Genomic DNA, 19,107 nt, shown 5'->3' on the forward strand with positions numbered 1-19,107 from the left:
TTGGGTTCAAAGGCAGAGGTTTGCCTTTTTGAACCCAAAAGGCAGAGGTTGCAGTGAGCCAAGATATTGGCTCACTGCTTCAGCCTCCCGAGTAGCCAGGACTATAGGCACGTGCCATTTCACATGGCCAATATTTTGCATTTTTAGTAGAGTCTGGGTTTCACTATGTTAGCCAGGCTAGTCTTGACCTCCTGACCTTGTGATCTATCCTCCTCGACTTCCCAAAGTGCTGGGATTACAGGCATCAGCCACCATGCCCAGCCATCGATTTTAATGCATACTTCTTTGGGAGTATTTTTTTAAAATAATTCCTTATTAAGACTGCATACTTTCTACCTGACATATTCTTATATTTTACTTGTAAAGTTTTCAGTGTATATTGTGAGCTTTAGAGTGTTATTATTTTTTTATTTTATTGGTTACCCTTAATTTTTTAACATGAATTCTTCATCATGAATTTTTTTTTCCAAATTCAAAACTTATCTTCTGATAGTAACAAGCATTGTATCATATGATTGCCCACTGCGTACTGCTTATCTGTTATAATTGGAAGGTTTAATTTTATATTTTCAATAGTTATTATGATTATATTAGTCATTGCTTATTCTGTTAAAAAATGCCTTAAAACATGGCAGCTTCAAACATTTATTATATCAGAGTTTCTGTGAGTCAAGAATGTGCATGTGACTTAGCTGGGTGTCTCTTGCTCAAGAACTTGCAAGCCGCTGTTCATGGCTCTGGCTTTGCCTGAAGTCTCAATGGAGACTCATCTGCTTCCAAGCTCACTCACAAGTCTCTTGGCAGGCCCTGGTCCCTTGACACATGGGCTGCCCGTAGGGTGCCTAAGAACATAGTAGCTGGCTTTCTCCAGGGTGAGATCCAACAGAGAACAAGAGACAGAGGATGTCTAAGTCAGCAGCCACAGCTGTTTTTGTGAGCTAATCTCTGAAGTGACATTCCATCACTTCAGTCATTTTTTCTTAGAAATAAAAGTTCAGCCCACGCTCAAAGGAAGGGAATAACAATAATGTACAAATACTAAGAGGAAAGGATTACTGTGAGCCACAATAAAGATTGGCTACCAATAATTGTAACTTAACATCAGTCAAATTTTAATTTAATTGGCTCACAAATTTATCGATTTTTCTTGAATTTTTACCTTTTATCTAATCATACTCTCTCAGTGTATTTGGGCTGCTACAAAAAAATACCATAAGTTGGATGATTTAAAAACAAGGGAAATTTATTTCTGCTTAGTACTGGAAGCTGGAAATTCCAAGTTTGAAGACACCTGCAGACTGAGTGTCTGGTGAGAGTCTGGTTCAGAGAATGCTATCTTATTTCTGTGTCCTCGCATGGGAGAAGGGACAAGGAAGGGCTCTATGGTTTCTTTTGTAAGGGCACTAATTCCATTCATGAGAGCTCTGCCCTCATGAACTAATTATCTCCCAAAGCCCCATTTCCAAATGCTGTCACATAGGCTAGGTCTCAACATAGAATTTTTTTTTTTTTTTTTTTTTTTTTTTGAGATAGAGCCTCACTCTTTCGCCAGGCTGGAGTGCAGTGGTGTGAGCTCAGCTCACTGCAACATTTGCCTCCCGGGTTCAAGGGATTCTCCTGCCTCAGCCTCCTGAGTAGCTGGGACTACAGGCACGCGTCACCATGCCCAGCTAATTTTTGTATTTTGAGTAGACATGGAGTTTCACCATGTTGGCCAGCATGGTATGGATTTCCTGACCTCGTGATCTGCCCGCCTTGGCCTCTGTTGGGATTACAGGTGTGAGCCACTGCGCCCAGCCAGGGTTTCATCCTTATATCCCTGCAAATACCTTTTTAAAACCTGTGCTATTAATAAAAGTTTAGCTAAATTAAAATTATTTTCTCTTGCAAATAGTATTCTATCTATTCCTATGGATAAAAAATGTTGATGTCAATCTTTGTTTAGATGTTTTGCATTTTCTCTGATCATTACAAAACATTTTAATTATCCCTGAGAATCTCTACTTCTGTTGTGAAGTGTTTAGTTTTTCACTTATCCTTTGGCTTGCTCAATACTAGAGAGTATACTTTCAACAAGATATATAATTGTACTTGTTTTTGCAGAATATTTCAGAAATCATGTCTCTTTTTTGTGGCATGCTGTTTTTTTCTCCATAATCTTTTACCTTTCAAACTCCACACATTGGTACAAAAATATTTATTGAGTGCTTTTTACGCTGCATACATACTTTTATGTAGCAGGAGTACTATGATTCCGCACATAAAGATCCCTGCCTTCTCTGTCCTTACATTTTAGTTTAATTTGGTGTTAATTAAAATGATTCTTTTGATAATATGTTTAAACATCTTAAACACACATAATTATTTTAGAATTGTTTTATAAAATTAATCTTTTCTGGATTCACTTCATGTCCATTAAAACGCAACTGCCAGAAAGGCTGAGTATTTGTTTAAGGCATTATCTTTGCTCTGTATTTGTAGTTTCTGGGGCAATATCTGGCATATTTAGATTCACTACAAATTATTGTTAATGGATGATTGTTGCTTTGTTGGGTCTCTTCTATATCGAACTCTCTCCTTTTTTGTTCTGAAATTTTGGTTGGCAGGATTTTTTGGATGAAATGAAAGTTTTGTTTGTTATTTTTATCTTCATGATGTGCCACTTTCAAATATCCTTTCCTGACTAGTCCTTTTGCGCCTCCTTCATTTAGCATCCTGAGCTCCCTGAATATAACATCATCTCCGAGCTTTCGTGCTAAAATATGTTGGGTGTGACAGATCCAGATGCCAGCCACAGGGGGCTTAATTGGTTTCTGATGGATAAGAATAAGCTTTTGTTTTTTTTTAACTCATTATGATCTTGTCTTGTTGTAAAACCAAATCTCAAGGGAATGAGTTAGTAGTAGTTTTCTCAGCCCCATTCCAGCCGTTGCTTCCAAGGTTTGAACTAGGTTCTAGTTGGGCTTCTTGAGAGAAACAGAGTTTACTCCATAGGATGTGAACCTCCAGCTTCTGCTGCCTGCATTTTAGCCCAGAGGCCAAAGGTTTCAGCCACAGTCATAGCTCTGCATCCCTTCTACACCCTATATGACACGTTCGTATCCCAATCTCTTTCTTCTGAGTTTACACATTTTTGGTTTTCTCCTATTTACCTATTTCATTTGTTATTGGAAAACATGTCATATAAATGGTTTGCAAATTATGACTCAGTATATCATGATGACACATTGTGAATGTTCAAGAAATATATATCATGCGTAGCGTGTCACAAACTTTAATAACCTTAGACAAGTTACTTCTTTGAGAATAATCCTGCACTGTACATATACTTTTTTTTTTTTTTTTTTTGAGACAGAGTTTTACTCTGTCACCCAAGCTGGAGTGCTGTGGTATGAGCTCGGCTCACTGCAAACTCTGGCCCCGGGCTCAAGTGATTATCCTGCCCCAGCCTCCTGAGCAGTTTGGGTTACACGCATGCATTACCGTGCTGGGTTATTTTTTGTATTTTTAGTAGAGATGTGATTTTACCACGTTGGCCATGCTGATCTCGAACTCTTTGTCTCAAGTGATCCGTCCACCTCAGCCTCCCAAAATGCTGAGACTACAGGCATGAGCCACTATGCCTAGGCCACAGTTTATACTTTTAAATGGCTGCTAATGATACCAAGAATCTGCTTAGGGTTATGAGTAGATGAGGGCTATGACATAAACGTTCTGTTTCTAACAGGAGAATGATTTCAAAGATGAAAAAAATATATAAAGAAAATTTAGAAGGACAACACAGCAGATTGCACAGAAGATGATGAAATTTTCAAGTAAAGCAATAGTCAGGGGACTTGATAGAATGTGGATTTAAGAGGTCCAAAAAGACGTAGTGAGAACTCTCAAGAGAATATTCAGGTTGATGAGAATGAAAGAAAGCTTGTCATGTTTGCTTCAGATCATGACTAATTGGGAGATAACACCAGGCAATTGATAATATAGGTCTGTATACCTGGAAACTGATTAGAAAGAGAAAACTCATGTAAAAATGAGGAAAAATTCAGAGCCCTTATTATTAATAATAGGTACCATTATAATAGAACCCTTTTTAATGTAGTCACAAATAAAGATATTTATTCAACCTACATGTATTAAGCATCCACCATCAGCCAGATACCTTTTAGGTGCAGGGTCTAAAGCTGGCCAAAGTGTCTGTCCTCTTAAGGCTTTTATTTTAGTGGGTAAGACAGAATATAAACATATTAACCCATGCTTCAAATGCAAAACAAACAAACGAACAAACAAAAAACTGAATTGAGAAAAATAAAACGAGGATGGATGCCATCTCAGGACTCGCAGTTTTAAACAGGGTAGTCGAGGAGAAGCTCACTGATGAAGCACCATTTGAGACGTCATGGAAATAAGATTCATGGTAATGAAGAATGTCTTGGTAGAACTGATCTTCTGGCAATAAGTAACTAACAGAGATAAAATAAATAATGAGATTAGGCAAGCAGTGATGTAAAGGAATGAGAAGAATCAATGGGAAGAAAGAAAATAGTTTAAAAGGCATCTGATGCTTTACTAAATATAGGCTTTTTTTAATAATTAAGTTTTACTTAATTAGATCTTGGAACCAAATTTCATAGAATTATGATATTTGGAGGCCAAATTGTAGCAAATATGTAATACAGTTTTCTAGAAACAGTAAATAAAAATTGTTTCGAGGTTAGCTAGATATTAAAATATATTAATAAGCTGTAGTATTGAAAAGGTGTGAGATTGAAATAAGAAAAAGCACAAATAAATAAACCTATAAAGAGAAGTTAACTATGTGATAAATAAGGAATGTAAAATCACTGATTAAAAGATAGTTGATAAATGGTATTAACATAATCATTTATTCACTGGAAAAACATAACAAATCCTATACTACATGATTCACAAATATTTACAACTTTAATTTCAGATGGTTAGAAAAACATACTGAGATGACATTATAATAAAATTTTATGTACAATTATTAAAATAAATAATCTCCAGAAATTTTGGAAATTAAATGGAGATGAATAACTGATTTGCTCATTCAGCTCACTAGTGAAATTTGAGCAGTCCTGTAAGAACAGAAGTAGATAAGAGACACGGCAAGGTTGTTGAAGTCACCAATTCTCAGAAAAAAACATAAATGGTGACATACACTTCTAAGGTAGGATATGATGAAGCTGAAATTGAATAATTTTTTGAAAGTCCATATAAGAAACATGTAGAAACATAAAATACATATATAATCACTAGAATTTTGCCAGAAAAAAATAAATTCTGCTAAGTTATGCAATTATTGTTGCTTTAACCATGCTGGAGATTACAGAATTATTTTATTCAGAAATGTGAATAGTGAGGCTCAAAATTCAGGAACGTGAATCATAACTTAGCACAAGATAGAAATAAAATACTGAAAACAAACTTATAAGTTGTAAAGTTCAAATTGGCTAATTAAATGATTAAAGCCCCACAATCTCAAGGTTACCCTCAGCTCCAAGAACGCTGACAGAAAGTTCCCGAATTCCCTGTGGAAAGTCAACAGCCAGAGGGAAAAGCTACACCAGCGACTGATATTTGGAGGCCTCCATGAACTCTTCAAGTCCATACATTAAACAAGAGTTGAAAAAAGATGCATGAGAAAGTACAGTTTTGAAATTTCAAGAGACCTGAGATAAAGACTAAATCTTAAAAGCTACCAGATTAAAATGCATGCTACACACAAATCACAGTTATGAATCAGATAACTTGCTGCCACACAAGAACACCAATAGAAGCATGAAGCCATTAGAGAAATTCCTTTATAATCTGAGGGGAGATGATTTCACTTCCACATTATATGTCCAAATCACTAGTGACATATTAGAATAAAGACACTTTTAAATTGAAAACCTCTCAAAAAAATTACTTTTTATGACCACATTATCAGAAAGCCAATGGAAGTTGTGTGTGGCAAAATGGAAGGAAAGAATACATCCATAAAGAACAAAGACAATGTGGTAGATTGTTGTGCCCTTAGGAGGATTATTCTACCCTTTTCTTGAAAGGCTGTCTCAAAATTTGCTCAGGTGAATGGCATCTGGGTGGAAGTGAAGAGTGTCACTTTCAGAGGAAGATTGTAAATCACCTTTAGTGCATTTAATTAGCGCTGAAGTTTATTTGGAATGAAAGATTCAAATTCTGCTCTTAAGTAATTATTATTATAAAAATGAGTTTTGAAAAAGCCAGGACAAAACAGTTTTAAACTATATAATTCCATAACAAAAGTGTTTATTATAGAAGACACTGAAGATATGGCAGGTAATTAGCCTAATTAGAGATTCTCATATTATTGTGGTTTGGTCTTTCTTCTACCTCCACTAAGTCACTTTAAAATGTGGAATTAACATAAAAGTGTTTCTATTTTACTTCAGCTTCACAAAAAATGTTTAGTTGCAGATTCTTATTATACAGCAGTGGTAATTTTGAAATTTGATTATTGATTCACACAAGGACAAATTTTATTTTAGGTTATTTTGGATATGTACATGAATTCCAGAAATACAGATTTCTTCATTTTTTATTCCGTACCTAATTATTTTTTACTTCAAAATAGTTCTTTTATAATAAGTCAGCCTTAGATATTGTTTTGAGCCAGGAAAAATCAAGCTGTATTCATTCTCCTTACTCATAAACCATTTACTGCACATCAGAAATGGTTTATCATATGTATATTTTATTTCTAGATGTGAAGCATGTGGAATTACTGTTGAATTTTCTTTCCCTAAAGGTAAAACTGAGAAACCTATTCACCTTAAAAAATATTTAAACTATTATAGAATAATTAGAAGGGAGGAAGGAAATTTACAGTGTTTTATTGTAAAGAATGTTAGAATTCAGATGAAAAATTTCCTGATGTCATAGCCTTTTCTATGTATTTTATATGTACCTTCAGTTACATATGTCCTTTCAATTTCATATGTACCATTTTATTTTATTAAGTTTTGTTTTGTTTTGCAAAACTTTATTGCCTTTTTATCCCCATTCTCCCCTACTTTGAGCCACCAGCAAACTGCTATCCTCAAGTACAAATCACTTGGATGCCAATTATCAAAAAAAATTTTTATCTAAATAATTCTATTTCATGTTTTTAAAAATCCTGTATTATATTTAGGCATTTGTCTTTAGTTAGATATCTTAAATTTTCAAAAGATATTTTTATGAATGTATTTTAAAATTTGCCAAATAGTACTAGAAACAAGTTGAAAAATGGCACTCAAAATAACATGATTTTTTTTTAGAATTTATTTTTACAACTGTTTGTTACCCATAATAGTTAAGTAGGAAGTGTGAAGTAAATTTTGTAAAAGATGATTCTTCCTACATTTTAATGAGGGTGAATTTTAACATGTTTGCTATGCTTGAAAGTGGTAAAATTTTATGACTAGAAATGTTTCTTTGCTTATAAACATGTTTTTGAAAAGTGCAGCTATAAACATATTTATGTTTCGTCAAGCACATAGTTGCATTGCAAACTAGAGTTAAATAGTGCTATTACTAAAGTTGTAAATATGTTTTGGACAACACCAAAAAATTCGACAATTTTTTGAAATAAAAAGTGTGGATTAAAACCCATTTAAAAAACCTATCAGCATATATAGATAAGTATTACATATATACATGGGCATATACATGTAAACACATACATGTGTGTATGACTCATCAGAATGTGGTTGATGCAGCTGTAAACCAATTGTATAAAAGGGAGCCCAAGAATGTGTCATTTCCTCAATTAGTATAAATGCCTGACCTGCCAGAAAACAACAAGCTATGACTCTGTGCATCATTTAGTAATATGGTGAATAATAGTGGTAAAAGTAGGCATCCTTGTCAAGTTCAAGATCATTTGGTGATTAATTGGAGGAATTTTGATCATATGACTTCATGAACTTTTCTAATTTGGGATATATATATATATATATTTAATATATAACAGAAAAAATATTCTAAAAATTAAACAGAGGTGTAATTGTATGAGCAAAGTGGATATTGAGCTACATAATGTACAAAACAACAAAGCCAAATGTTTGACAACTATGAAACATTCTAGTCAAGTTTCTTAATCCACTTAACTACATTCCAAGAGATTGTGTTCTTTACCACAGTTTAATTTCCAAATTTATAAAGCAAAACAAAACAAATACAATAATGCATAATTCAAGAATGGGACACAGTCTGAGAAATACGTCGTCAAGCAATTTCGTTATTGTATGGACATCACAGAGTATACTTACACAAACCTAGATGGTGTAGCCTACCACCCAACTAGCCTATTCCTCTTAGGCTGAAAACCTGTACAGCATGTTACTCCACTGAACGCTGTAGGTAACTGCAACACAATGGTAAGTATTTGCAAATCTAAACATATGTAAAACCACAAAAACAACAGTAGGAGTATGACTAAAAAAATTTAAAAATGGCACACTTGCATAGGGCCATTACCATTAATGAAGATTGTGGGACTGGAAGCTGCTTTGGGTGTCAGTGAGTGATGAGTGACTGTGAAGGCCTAGGACATCACTGTACACTACTACAGACTTTATAAACATTTGGCAAGGTTTGGCTCTGTGTTCCCATCTAAATCTCATCTCAAATTGTAATCACCATATATCAAGAGAGGGACCTAGTGGGAAGTGATTGGATTATGCCAGTGGTTTCCATTATGCTGTTCTCCTGATAGTGAGTTCACTATTTATTTTTAAAAATGTTTGGCAGTTCCCCGGTGCGCCCTCTCTCTCTCTCTCTCTCTCTCTTTCCTGCTGCCTTGTGAAGAAGGTGTCTGCTTTCCCTTTGCCTTCTGCCATAACTATAAGTTTCCTAAGACCTCCGCAGTCATGCAGAACTGAGTCAATTGAATCTGTTTTGTTTATAAATTATGCAGTCTCAGGTAGTATCTTTATAGCAGACTGAGAACGGACTAATACAACACTGTGCACTTAGGCTACCCTAAATTTATAATAAAATATTTTTTATTTCTCCAATAACAAATTTTGCTTAGCTTACTGGAATATTTTTATTTTAAAGCTTTTTCTAACTATTCTACTCTTTTCTAGTAAAATAGCTTAAAACATAAACAGCTTGCAGAGCTGTAGAAAAATATTACCTTACAAACAAACGAATATTAAAAAATATTTTATTGAAGTTGAATAAAACTTTGAAGGACAAAGAAAGTGGCAAGTCACAAATAGTTTCGGGAGGTAATGGACTGAAAAACAAGAGACCACGAACCAAAGCTGAAGCTAAGAAAAGATAGTGCACCAAGGGAGTTCGTGAAAAATGTCTTCGGTCAAAGGTTGATTAGTGTATGGAACAACAAGCAATTAGAAACAAAGAGTATCATTAAACAATCTGATCACTGCTCCTCAAATGGATGGGTATCACTGGACAGCCAAGTTTTTAATCCTCAGACTCTCATGTATAAGCAGAAAGGCAAAAAGAGGAGATAAATTTAAGTTAAAATAATATAGTACACTCTTCAAGTGAGAGATTGAATTTATCTTGCAAGAAGGCATGTGAGTTATGGTTCAGTATGCAGAGAACAGCAATTATGGAATAATAAAGTATGATTGTGATCAATAATCATTTTAAGATAAAAGCACCAACAAAATCAAGTATGCCTAGAGTAGAGCTTGAATAGCTGTAAAGGATGCCATGAGAAATACTCTGAGACTTTGGCATCCTGGACAAGCCCATCATCTCCCTGCAAGAACCAGCATTTCACCATTCATTTGCTTTTTGTTTTTTAATTGGCAAATAAAATTGTATTTATTTACTCCGTATAATTTTATTTTGTCATTCCACAATGTATACATATATCAAAATGCCATTAATTTTAAATTTAAATTAAGATGACTTTACCATAGTCAAAAACTGCTTTACACATGATTTCACAGGAACATTACCTCTGAATAATGCTATAAATTCCAAGAAAAGAGTAGAGTCATGAGGAAAACAAATATGAGGAACAAGTTATAAAGGGATGTTTTGAATTTAAAGCATTAACTATGTGTCAGATATATAACTTCTGTAGGGCACCTTGGGTGGCCAGGGAGAGTGGAATAAATGTTTGAGACATGATTGAAAGACCTATAAGAGTCAGGAATCGTAATGACAGCAATTTCACAATTCAGTATAAGGTTGTCTTTGAAAAGGATTTTCTCTTTATTTATTTTTTATTATACTTTAAATACTTGGGTACATGTGCAGAAAATGCAGGTTTGTTGCATAGGTATACACGTGACATGGTGGTTTGCTGCATCTGTCACCCTGTCATCTACATTAGGTATTTCTCTTTTTTTTCCCATTTATTTATTTTATTGCATTTTAGGTTTTGGGGTACATGTGAAGAACATGCAAAATTGTTTCATAGGTACACACGTGGCAGTGTGATTTGCTGCCTTCCTCCCCATCACCTACATCTGGCATTTCTCCCCTTGCTATCTCTCCCCAGCTCCCCACCCCCCACCGTCCCTCCCCTATTTCCCCACAACTGACCCCAGTGTGTAGTGCTCCCCTCCCTGTGTCCATGTGTTCTCATTGTTCAACACCCGCCTATGAGTGAGAACATGCAGTGTTTGATCTTCTGCTCTTCTGTCAGTTTGCTGAGAATGATGGTTTCCAGGTTCATCCATGTCCCTACAAAGGACCCAAACTTTACAAAAGAAGGTATTTCTCCTAATGCTATCCCTCCCCTAGCCCCCCAACCCGCAACAGGCCCTGGGTGTGTGACGTTCCCCTCCCTGTGTCTATGTGTTCTCATTGTTCAACTCCTACTTCTCAGTGAGAATATGTGGTGTTTGGTTTTCTGTTCTTGTGTTAGTTTGCTGAGAATGTTGGTTTCCAGCTTTATCCATGTCCCTGCAAAGGACGTGAATGCATCTGATAGCTGCATAGTATTTCATGGTGTATGTGTGCCACATTGTCTTTATCCAGTCTATCATTGATGGGCATTTGGGTTGTTTACAAGTGAAAAGAACTTTCTAAGTTTAAAATCTTCGAAGGTTCTCACCAAAATACTGTAATATCTTTGTAAAGTGACTCTGTTACTCCTGATCTTATAATCTCAGAACAGGGTGATGAAAAAAATGTGTTAGGTAAGTCAGAAGGCAGTGCTTTCTCTACTTTCTAATAATCTTGTGATTCACTTTCTTGTGACTCCTGCAATATCATGGAACACATGGATGCATTCAGAACACTGAAGTGTAGCAATTTTAACACGTTAGACTCACTCTTCCAGACAATTGCAGTTACACGGGCTTGACTAGGCTTCACCAACCAAATGCCCAGGATAAATTCAGGTGTTGGGGTAAGAGTAACTCCAAAGCTTTGATGTGTTTATTAGGTATGATTTCATAGATAGTTTTCCAGAGCTATGGGAAAAAAATGTTGAGAATTATGAAAATCCATTGAGAGACAATTGAGCAGGAAACACATATAAAATACCAGAGACAGAGTGGTTGAAAGAGGAAGGGTGATGGTACCTGGGGCTATACTCTGAGATAATTAAAAGACAATATGATGTCATTTTGATAAAGAGAGTACTACTTTAGTTCTAAATAACAATCCCAAACCAAGACCTGATAGACATACGGGAAAGACTTCCAAACCATGGGAAATGAAATTCTATTGGATGTAGCTCTTCTAATGAAAAGTTTCTTCAAAAATAATTTTCGTTTAATGTATACTCAGTTATTACACAATAATTAGTGCATATCCACTATGGACCAGGTTCTCATGAGTGTATCAGGGAAATCATGCCTCATTGACGATCACAAGTGAGTAATGCCAATGACCTCCAAGCAGGTTAATGCAGTTTAAAACAGTGGCAGTTTCAATGCCAAAGGAAAACTGGTGAGCATTACATTATTGTTTTTTGTTTATTGCTACGTTTGCTATTAATATGCTTGGAAGTTTGGTCAATTTATTTTCACCTATGGGCATTCCATTTCTAAGAAGAGTAATGGCAAGCTACAGTCAGGAGGCTGCCCATCTGAAAATGAACATGTGAGGAGAGTAAAAATAACTATTTATAAAAGCGAGACAATAATGAACCCCACAGATTTAGGAATGTCCACATGTGGGTAAGCAGAGTGTTGATTTGGTGTCACTTCAGAGAACAGTCGAAGGAATTCAGGAAGAAGTTACAGGAAAGCATATTTTACACGAAAGTATTTTCTAAGAATTGGTGTTGACTAACAAAGGATATTACCGAAATTATTTGAGTGAAAGGAATTGTATACTGGTGTTAGGGTCGAAATCCATTTATAAGAAGGCTTTACATTGAAGAGGTTAAGAGTATGTGTTAAAGTCAGACCTTGGCTCAAATGCCAAACTTGCTACCTATTAGCTTTCTCATCTTGGGCAATTTACTACTCTCTCTAAGCCTGAGTTCAATCATCTGTACAGCAAGGACAACAATGTCTGCTTGAGGAATTATGTGGATGGTTAAATAACATAGAATAGCAAGAGCATTTAGAGCAGTTTCTGGTTGTGAAAAGATTTCTTATTCTACCCTTTTTAGCGTTAAAATGATACACCAATGTATAAACATATATTAAGGGATTATCTTGATTTCAGTAACTACAATTCTCATTATTATGCATAATCTATAGCTACATATTTCTTATTTGTTAAGGATAATATTAAAGAAATAAATTTTAGATTATCCACTTTAAAATTCTGGAAAAAGACTGATTCCAAAGAATGAAATTCATAAAAATATGAAAATATCAGCTTTATATATTTCTAGGAATTCCTACTCAGAATCTGATTTTTAGGTAATGACGAATTAAGTAATACTTTATATCACAAAAATATTATTTGAGAAATACTGGAAAGATATTAGTTATAATTCAGGTACAAACCCATAAGACAGACAAAATGTAAACTGGGTAAATGAATAAACTGATATGGAAAAAAAATCACTACGATCTGCACCATAAGAGGCATACAGTTTAAATTTACAAATTCATAAGGAAAATATGGCTATCATGGAATATTCAAATGTGTCCTGTGGTCATCAGCATACATTGGAAATATTGAAAGCAATGTTAATATCAAATTAGTTAATGAAGAGGAGCTCTTTCCATGTTCTCTAACTGTGGCTGTGTCAATCAGGGTTGATCAGAAGAGCAGAATCACTATGTCTAAGATACAAAAAGGAATTTGTCAAATGATTACACTTCATACAATGGTGAGAATGGAGTAAACAGTCTGTGGTAGCAAACTATGCTTCTGTATTTATGCTGGGGACTGAAGTCAGCAAGGCAGGTAGTCAAAAGAGAGAGAATACTGTGAAATGGGGAAAATCAAGCAGGAACTTCCAGCAATGAGTTTAGACCCATAAATGTAGACATCAAATTTCTCACTGACTCTAGTTCTCCTATTGAACCTGGTTGGTATGGATTATTGAAATGATATTAAGTATTAATAAACTGACTTGGGGAAAATGACCTATTAATCATGTGAAACTTTCCTGTTCAAGAACCAGGCATGATTTTCTAACTGTTCAACTCTATTTTTGTCTATTAGGAGTGTTTTAATGTTTTCCTCCTATAGATCATGTACATTTCTCATAAATTTTACTCCTAAGTATTTAATAATCTTTGTTGATATTATAAATGGAGTCGCTAACATTATTTTCTCTAACTGGTTATTGTTTATATATAAGAATACTATTGGTTTCTGTACATTCGTTTGTGTTAATAAAATTTGCCAATTATAACCACTAAGGAAAATACATCAGAATGATTACTGGTTATATTGCCGTTAATTGTTTCTGATAATTGTTTTCACTGAATTTAAATAAATACAAAATTCTTAAGTTTTAAAGGAGGATAAATTGCTATCTGACTTTTCTTAGTAGCATCACAATTAGTAATCTTAAAGATGTGTGTTTTAAAATAGTAACTATTTTTTACCACAATTACATAAATAATTAAATAATAATGTTTAATGAACTTCCATATTTTTTACATTTTTCCAAGTTGAGAGTCTTAATTTTACATTTCTATTCTCACAGTAGTTTTTCATAATAATGTCTTTAAGTAACAAATATTTTTTAAATCAATGTTATTTCCTGACAATAAAGTTCCTTTTTATGTAATATCTACTGAAAGATCTTCCCTCTTAGTTTGTCATTAATTTTACATGAAATAACTGACATCAGCTAGCTAAACCAGTAAATATTTCCAAATATAAATTTTGAAGCATTATTTATTATAAAAATAACTTCAGATATTTTATTTAGATTCCAGAGGTTTAAAAGCAGAAAAGTACTCCTTACTTTAATTTGACAATTACTTTCTTTGGTTGTGTTTTTTTTAAAGACTCAGTCCTAATAATGTTCCTTTCAAAATGTCTTCCAAATATAATATTTTATTCATAAGAAACAATTAATGTTTTTGAAATTTTACAGACAAATCCCAAATCCCAAATTTTCACTCATTTTGAAAGTATTTTCCACTGAAAACATGTCAAACAATTCTCAGTACATCCAAACACCTCAGTTGCTAAGCAACTGCTAATGAATTTTCCACCAAAAAGGTTTCAGACCAGCTCTTCAACATATCAAATATTCACACAGCCCTTGATGCCTTTGCGAAATGTCCCTCTATTGTAGCATGAAAAAGTTACTGCAAATAATAAGTAGAAGTTACTGGTTACAGCTATAAAGTTAGGGGAGAAAGCATGCAAAAATCATTTTAGTTTGCTGTCTTTGAGGCTTGGCTTCTTTTATTACATTTTTACCTAAGAAAATGTAGATAATTGAACATCTATAAGGAAAGACTTTATTGTCTTAATGTAAGATACTTAATTGGAAATCATTTAAATGTAAATATATTATAAGGCTATTTGAAAATAAATATAGCATATCTTTTTATAGAAATTGAATTTTTCAATAGAAGTGATTTTTCTTTTCTAATGTTAGTATTTTATACCACAGATACATATTTTGAAAAGATACCTATTCATTATATATTATCATTACATGCTAATATTACATATTTGCTATTCACTACTTTTAAATCAGATATATAAATTTACATTTAGCATAATAGTTTTTTAATAAGTTAAGATTTAAATATTTTGTTTTAATAAATTTTGAACTCTAAGAATAATGCAGTTAATAATATTATTACTGACTTGCAAGAAATACATCTACAGTTTTAGAAATTTTTCTCATACGTCAATAAAAATGCATCATTCTTTAATGGAAGGAGAAGAAAATTAGTTTTGAAGCTATCATGTAATAGCTGATTGATTTTTGGACAAATAATATTGCTTACCATCAGTATCCTTATCAGTAATATTTTTTAAGTTGGAATAAGGATATTACGTTAAAAGGATTTAGTATTATTAAATCAAGTTATAGTCATAAGCATACTTTATAAACTTCACACTAATATATACATTATGCTTAAATTGTATAATATATTGGTTTTTCATTGAATTAATTACTAAATTACATTGTAACATTATAGTATTACATCATAAAAGTCATGAACATTTATGAATATATTGTTTCCACATATACTTATGAAAATGTCAAATAATTTTGCAACTGTATGTTCAGCAAAAAAGAATCCCTTCAATGCCTAGTTAGTTGAAGATTTTTAACACAAAGATATGTTGAATTTTCAAAAGGCTTTTCTGCATCTATTCAGATGCATATGTGGTTTTTTTTAGTTCTGTCTATGTGATCAATCACATTTATTGATTTGTATATGTTGAACCAAACTTGCATCCCAAGGATAAAGCCTGCTTGATCATAGTAGATTAGCTTTTTAATGTGATACTGGATATGGTTTGCTAATAACATGTTGAGGATTTCTACATCTATGTTCATCAAGAATATTGGCCTAAAGTTTTCTTTTTGTATTGGGTCTCTGCCAGGTTTTGGTATCAGGATGATGCTGGCCTCAAAAAATGAGTTGGGGAAGAATTCATCCTCTTCAATATTCTGGAAGAGTTTCAATAGGAATGGTAGCAGCTTTTCATCATATATCTCATTGAATTGGACTGGGATTCCATCTGGTTCAGGGCTTCTTTTGGCTGTTAAGCTTTTTATTACTGATTCAATTTTGGAACTAATTATTGGTCAGTTCAGGAATTCAGTTTCTTCCTGATTCAATCTTGGCGGGCTCTTTGTGCCTAGAAACTTATACATTTTTTCTAGTTTTATAGTTTGTGTGCATAGAGGTGTTTGTGGTGGTCTCTGAGGGTGTTTTATATATCTGTGGGATCAGTGATAATGTTCCCTTTGTCACTTCTAGTTGGGTTTATTTGGATCTTCTCTCTCTTTTTTTGAATTAGCTAGTGGTCTGTTTATTTTATTAATGTTTTCAAAAAGCAACTCTTGGAATCATTGATCTTTCTATGGCTTTTTGTTTCTCAATGCCCTTCAGTTCAACTCTGATTTTGGTTATTTCTTGTCTTCTGCTAGCTTTGAGGTTACTCTTGTTTTTTTCATTCCTGTAGTTGTGTTGTTAGGTTGTTAATTTGAGACATTTCTAACTTTTCGAAGTAGGTGTTTAGTGCTATAAACTTCCCTCTTAACAATTCCTTGATTTTGTCTCAACGATTCTGGTGTGTTGTGTTTTGTCCTCACTAGTTTGAAAGAATGTCTTGATTTCTGCCTTATTTTCATTATTTTCCCAAAAGTCATTTAGGAGCAGGTACTTCAATTTCCATCTCATTTACAGTGTTCAGTATTTTTAAAGTATTGACTTCTATTTTTATTGCACTGTGGTCCAAGAGTGAGGTTGGTATGATTTCAGTTATTTTTAATCTGCAGAGGGTATTTTATGTCCAATTGCGTGGTCAATTTTAGAGTACATGCCATGTGGTGATGTTGCAGAATGTGTATTCTGTTGTATTGGAGTGGAGAGTTCTATAGATCTCTATTAGGCCCATTTGGTCAAGTGTTTATTCAGATCATGAATATCTTTGTTAATTTTCTGCCCTAATAGTCTGCCTAATACTGTTAGTGGGTTGTTGAAGACTCCCACTATTACTATGTAGAAATCTAAGTCTTTTTGCAGGTCTCTAAGAATTTGTTTTATGAATCTGGGTTCTCTTATGCTGAGTGCATATATATGGAGAATAGTTAGAATTCTTGTTGAATTGGACACTTTACCATTATGTAATGCCTTTCTTTGTCATTTTTGACCTTCCTTGATTTAAAGTCTGTTTTGTCGGAATTTGAAATCGCAACTGTTGATTTGTTTTCCATTGGCTTGGTAGCATTTTCTCCATCCCTTTATTTTAATAAGCCTATGGATGTCACTGCATGTGAGATGGTTTTTGCAGACAGCATGCCATTGGGTCTTGTTTCTTGATGTAGCCTGCCTCTCTGTGACTTTTAATTGTGGCATCAGCCTGTTTATATTCAAGGTTAATATTGATATGTACTGTCATCATGTTGTTAGCAGGTTATTAGGCAGACTCATTTGCTTGGTTGCTTTATAGTGTCTATAGGTTGTGTACTTAAGTATGTTTTTGTAGTGGCTGGTAATGGTCTTTCCTTTCCATTTATAGTGCTCCAATCAGGACCTCTTGTAAGGAAGGTTCAATGATTACAAATTCCCTTAGCATTTGCTTGTCTGAAAAGGATCCTATTTCTCCTCCACATATGAAGCTTAGTTTGGCTAGAGGTTAAATTTTTCACTGGAAATTCTTTTGTTTAAGAATACTGAATACAGGTCCCCAGTCTCTTCTTGCTTGTAGGTTTTCCACTAAATGGTTTGCTGTTAGCTTGATGGGGTTCCCTTTATAGGTGTGGTCCTGTCCCTTTTCTCCAGCATACTTCAACATTTTTTTTTCTTTCATTTTGACGCTGGAAAAATCTTGCTATTATATGTCTTGGGGATGGTATTCTTTGGTAGTATCTCTCGGGGGTTTTCTGCATTTCCTGAATTTGAATATGGGTCTCTCTAGTGAGGTTAAGGGCGATTTTTTCATGACGATATTCTGAAATAAGTTTTCTAAGTTGCCTGCATTCCCCCCAACTCTTTCAGCGATGGCAATGAGTCACAGATTTGGTTTCTTCACATGATCCCGTATTTCACAAAGGTTTCATTTGTTCCTTTTAATTTTTTTTTTTCTGACTTAGAAAAAACAGTATTCAAGTTCTGGGATTCTTTCCTCAGCTTGGAAAGCTGCAGCTCTGGGGCGAGCTCAGGCTTTATGTTCCATAACCCTCTTGGAGGCAGCATGGGAAAAGGCCTTGGCAATGGCTGTGGCAGAGGGCCTTTGCTTGTCTCCTGGGGCTCTACCCCAGAGAGATAAAGAGCTATTATCAATCAGTGCCATCAGCCCAGGGTAGGGTGGCTGCACTGTGTGTCCAAGCTGGTGACAAGCAGGAGGCGGGAGGTGGTCATGGTGGAGACAGACTGGCTTCTTCACGTTAGGACTTGCCAGAAGTGTAGTTAAGGTACTCTGGGTATTTTCTCCTTCCCCAGTGCAAAGGCAGTGCCACTGCAGTGACGATGGTAGCAGGCTCTTGGCTGCCTCTGGGAGCTCCACCTCAGAGATGCAGAACTGATGCTAACGGGCACATTAAGTGGGCGGGGGGGTGGTTAGGGGGAAGCTGTACTGCTGAGTGGAGCCCCCAGCTCAGGTAGGGTCTTTCTCCCAGCTTTTTCTTCCCCAGACAGAGGGCGGCAGGGCAGAGCAGCTGCCGTGGCTGTGGCAGGGGGCTGTTTGTTGCTTCTGGTAGTCCCTGCCCAGAGAGACACAGAGCTACTCCCAGTATATGTGTTCAGCTGGAGGTGAGGCAGGCGTTCTTCAGTCTGGAGCCAGGGGCTCTGCCTGGTGAAGGGTCTGGGGTGGGGGGGGTCGCGGGGAAGTGGGACTGGACTCCTCTCCCTATGGTGGTTGCTGGAGGTTCTAGTGTTGCGGCCAGGCCCTCTGTTCCTTCCCAAGCCTAAAGCATAAGGGTGTCACGCCTGCAACTACAATGGTGGAGGAATGGTGGGTTGTCTCTGGGATTTCCTCCTCAGAGAAAGACACAGCCGCCTCCCACTGAAGTTCTGGTGGGGCAGGGTC

At 35.0% G+C, this 19,107-nt stretch overlaps 1 long non-coding RNA gene across 1 annotated transcript in view; it reads right to left on the reverse strand.

The window, feature by feature from the left end:
* Positions 1-10,945: 10,945 nt before the first annotated feature.
* LOC116561777 overlaps positions 10,946-19,107 on the reverse strand; it is a 36,734-nt gene continuing 28,572 nt past the window's right edge. Inside the window, exons 2-3 of the long non-coding RNA XR_004273600.1 lie at positions 13,088-13,205; positions 10,946-11,429 (exon numbers count right to left, since the gene is read on the reverse strand). This is a non-coding gene — a long non-coding RNA (uncharacterized LOC116561777). The remainder of the gene's footprint in view (positions 11,430-13,087; positions 13,206-19,107) is intronic.

The sequence above is a fragment of the Sapajus apella genome, unplaced genomic scaffold, assembly GCF_009761245.1.
Source record: "Sapajus apella isolate SASKATOON/1434 unplaced genomic scaffold, GSC_monkey_1.0 scaffold30, whole genome shotgun sequence".
Classification (NCBI taxonomy): Eukaryota; Metazoa; Chordata; class Mammalia; order Primates; family Cebidae; genus Sapajus; species Sapajus apella.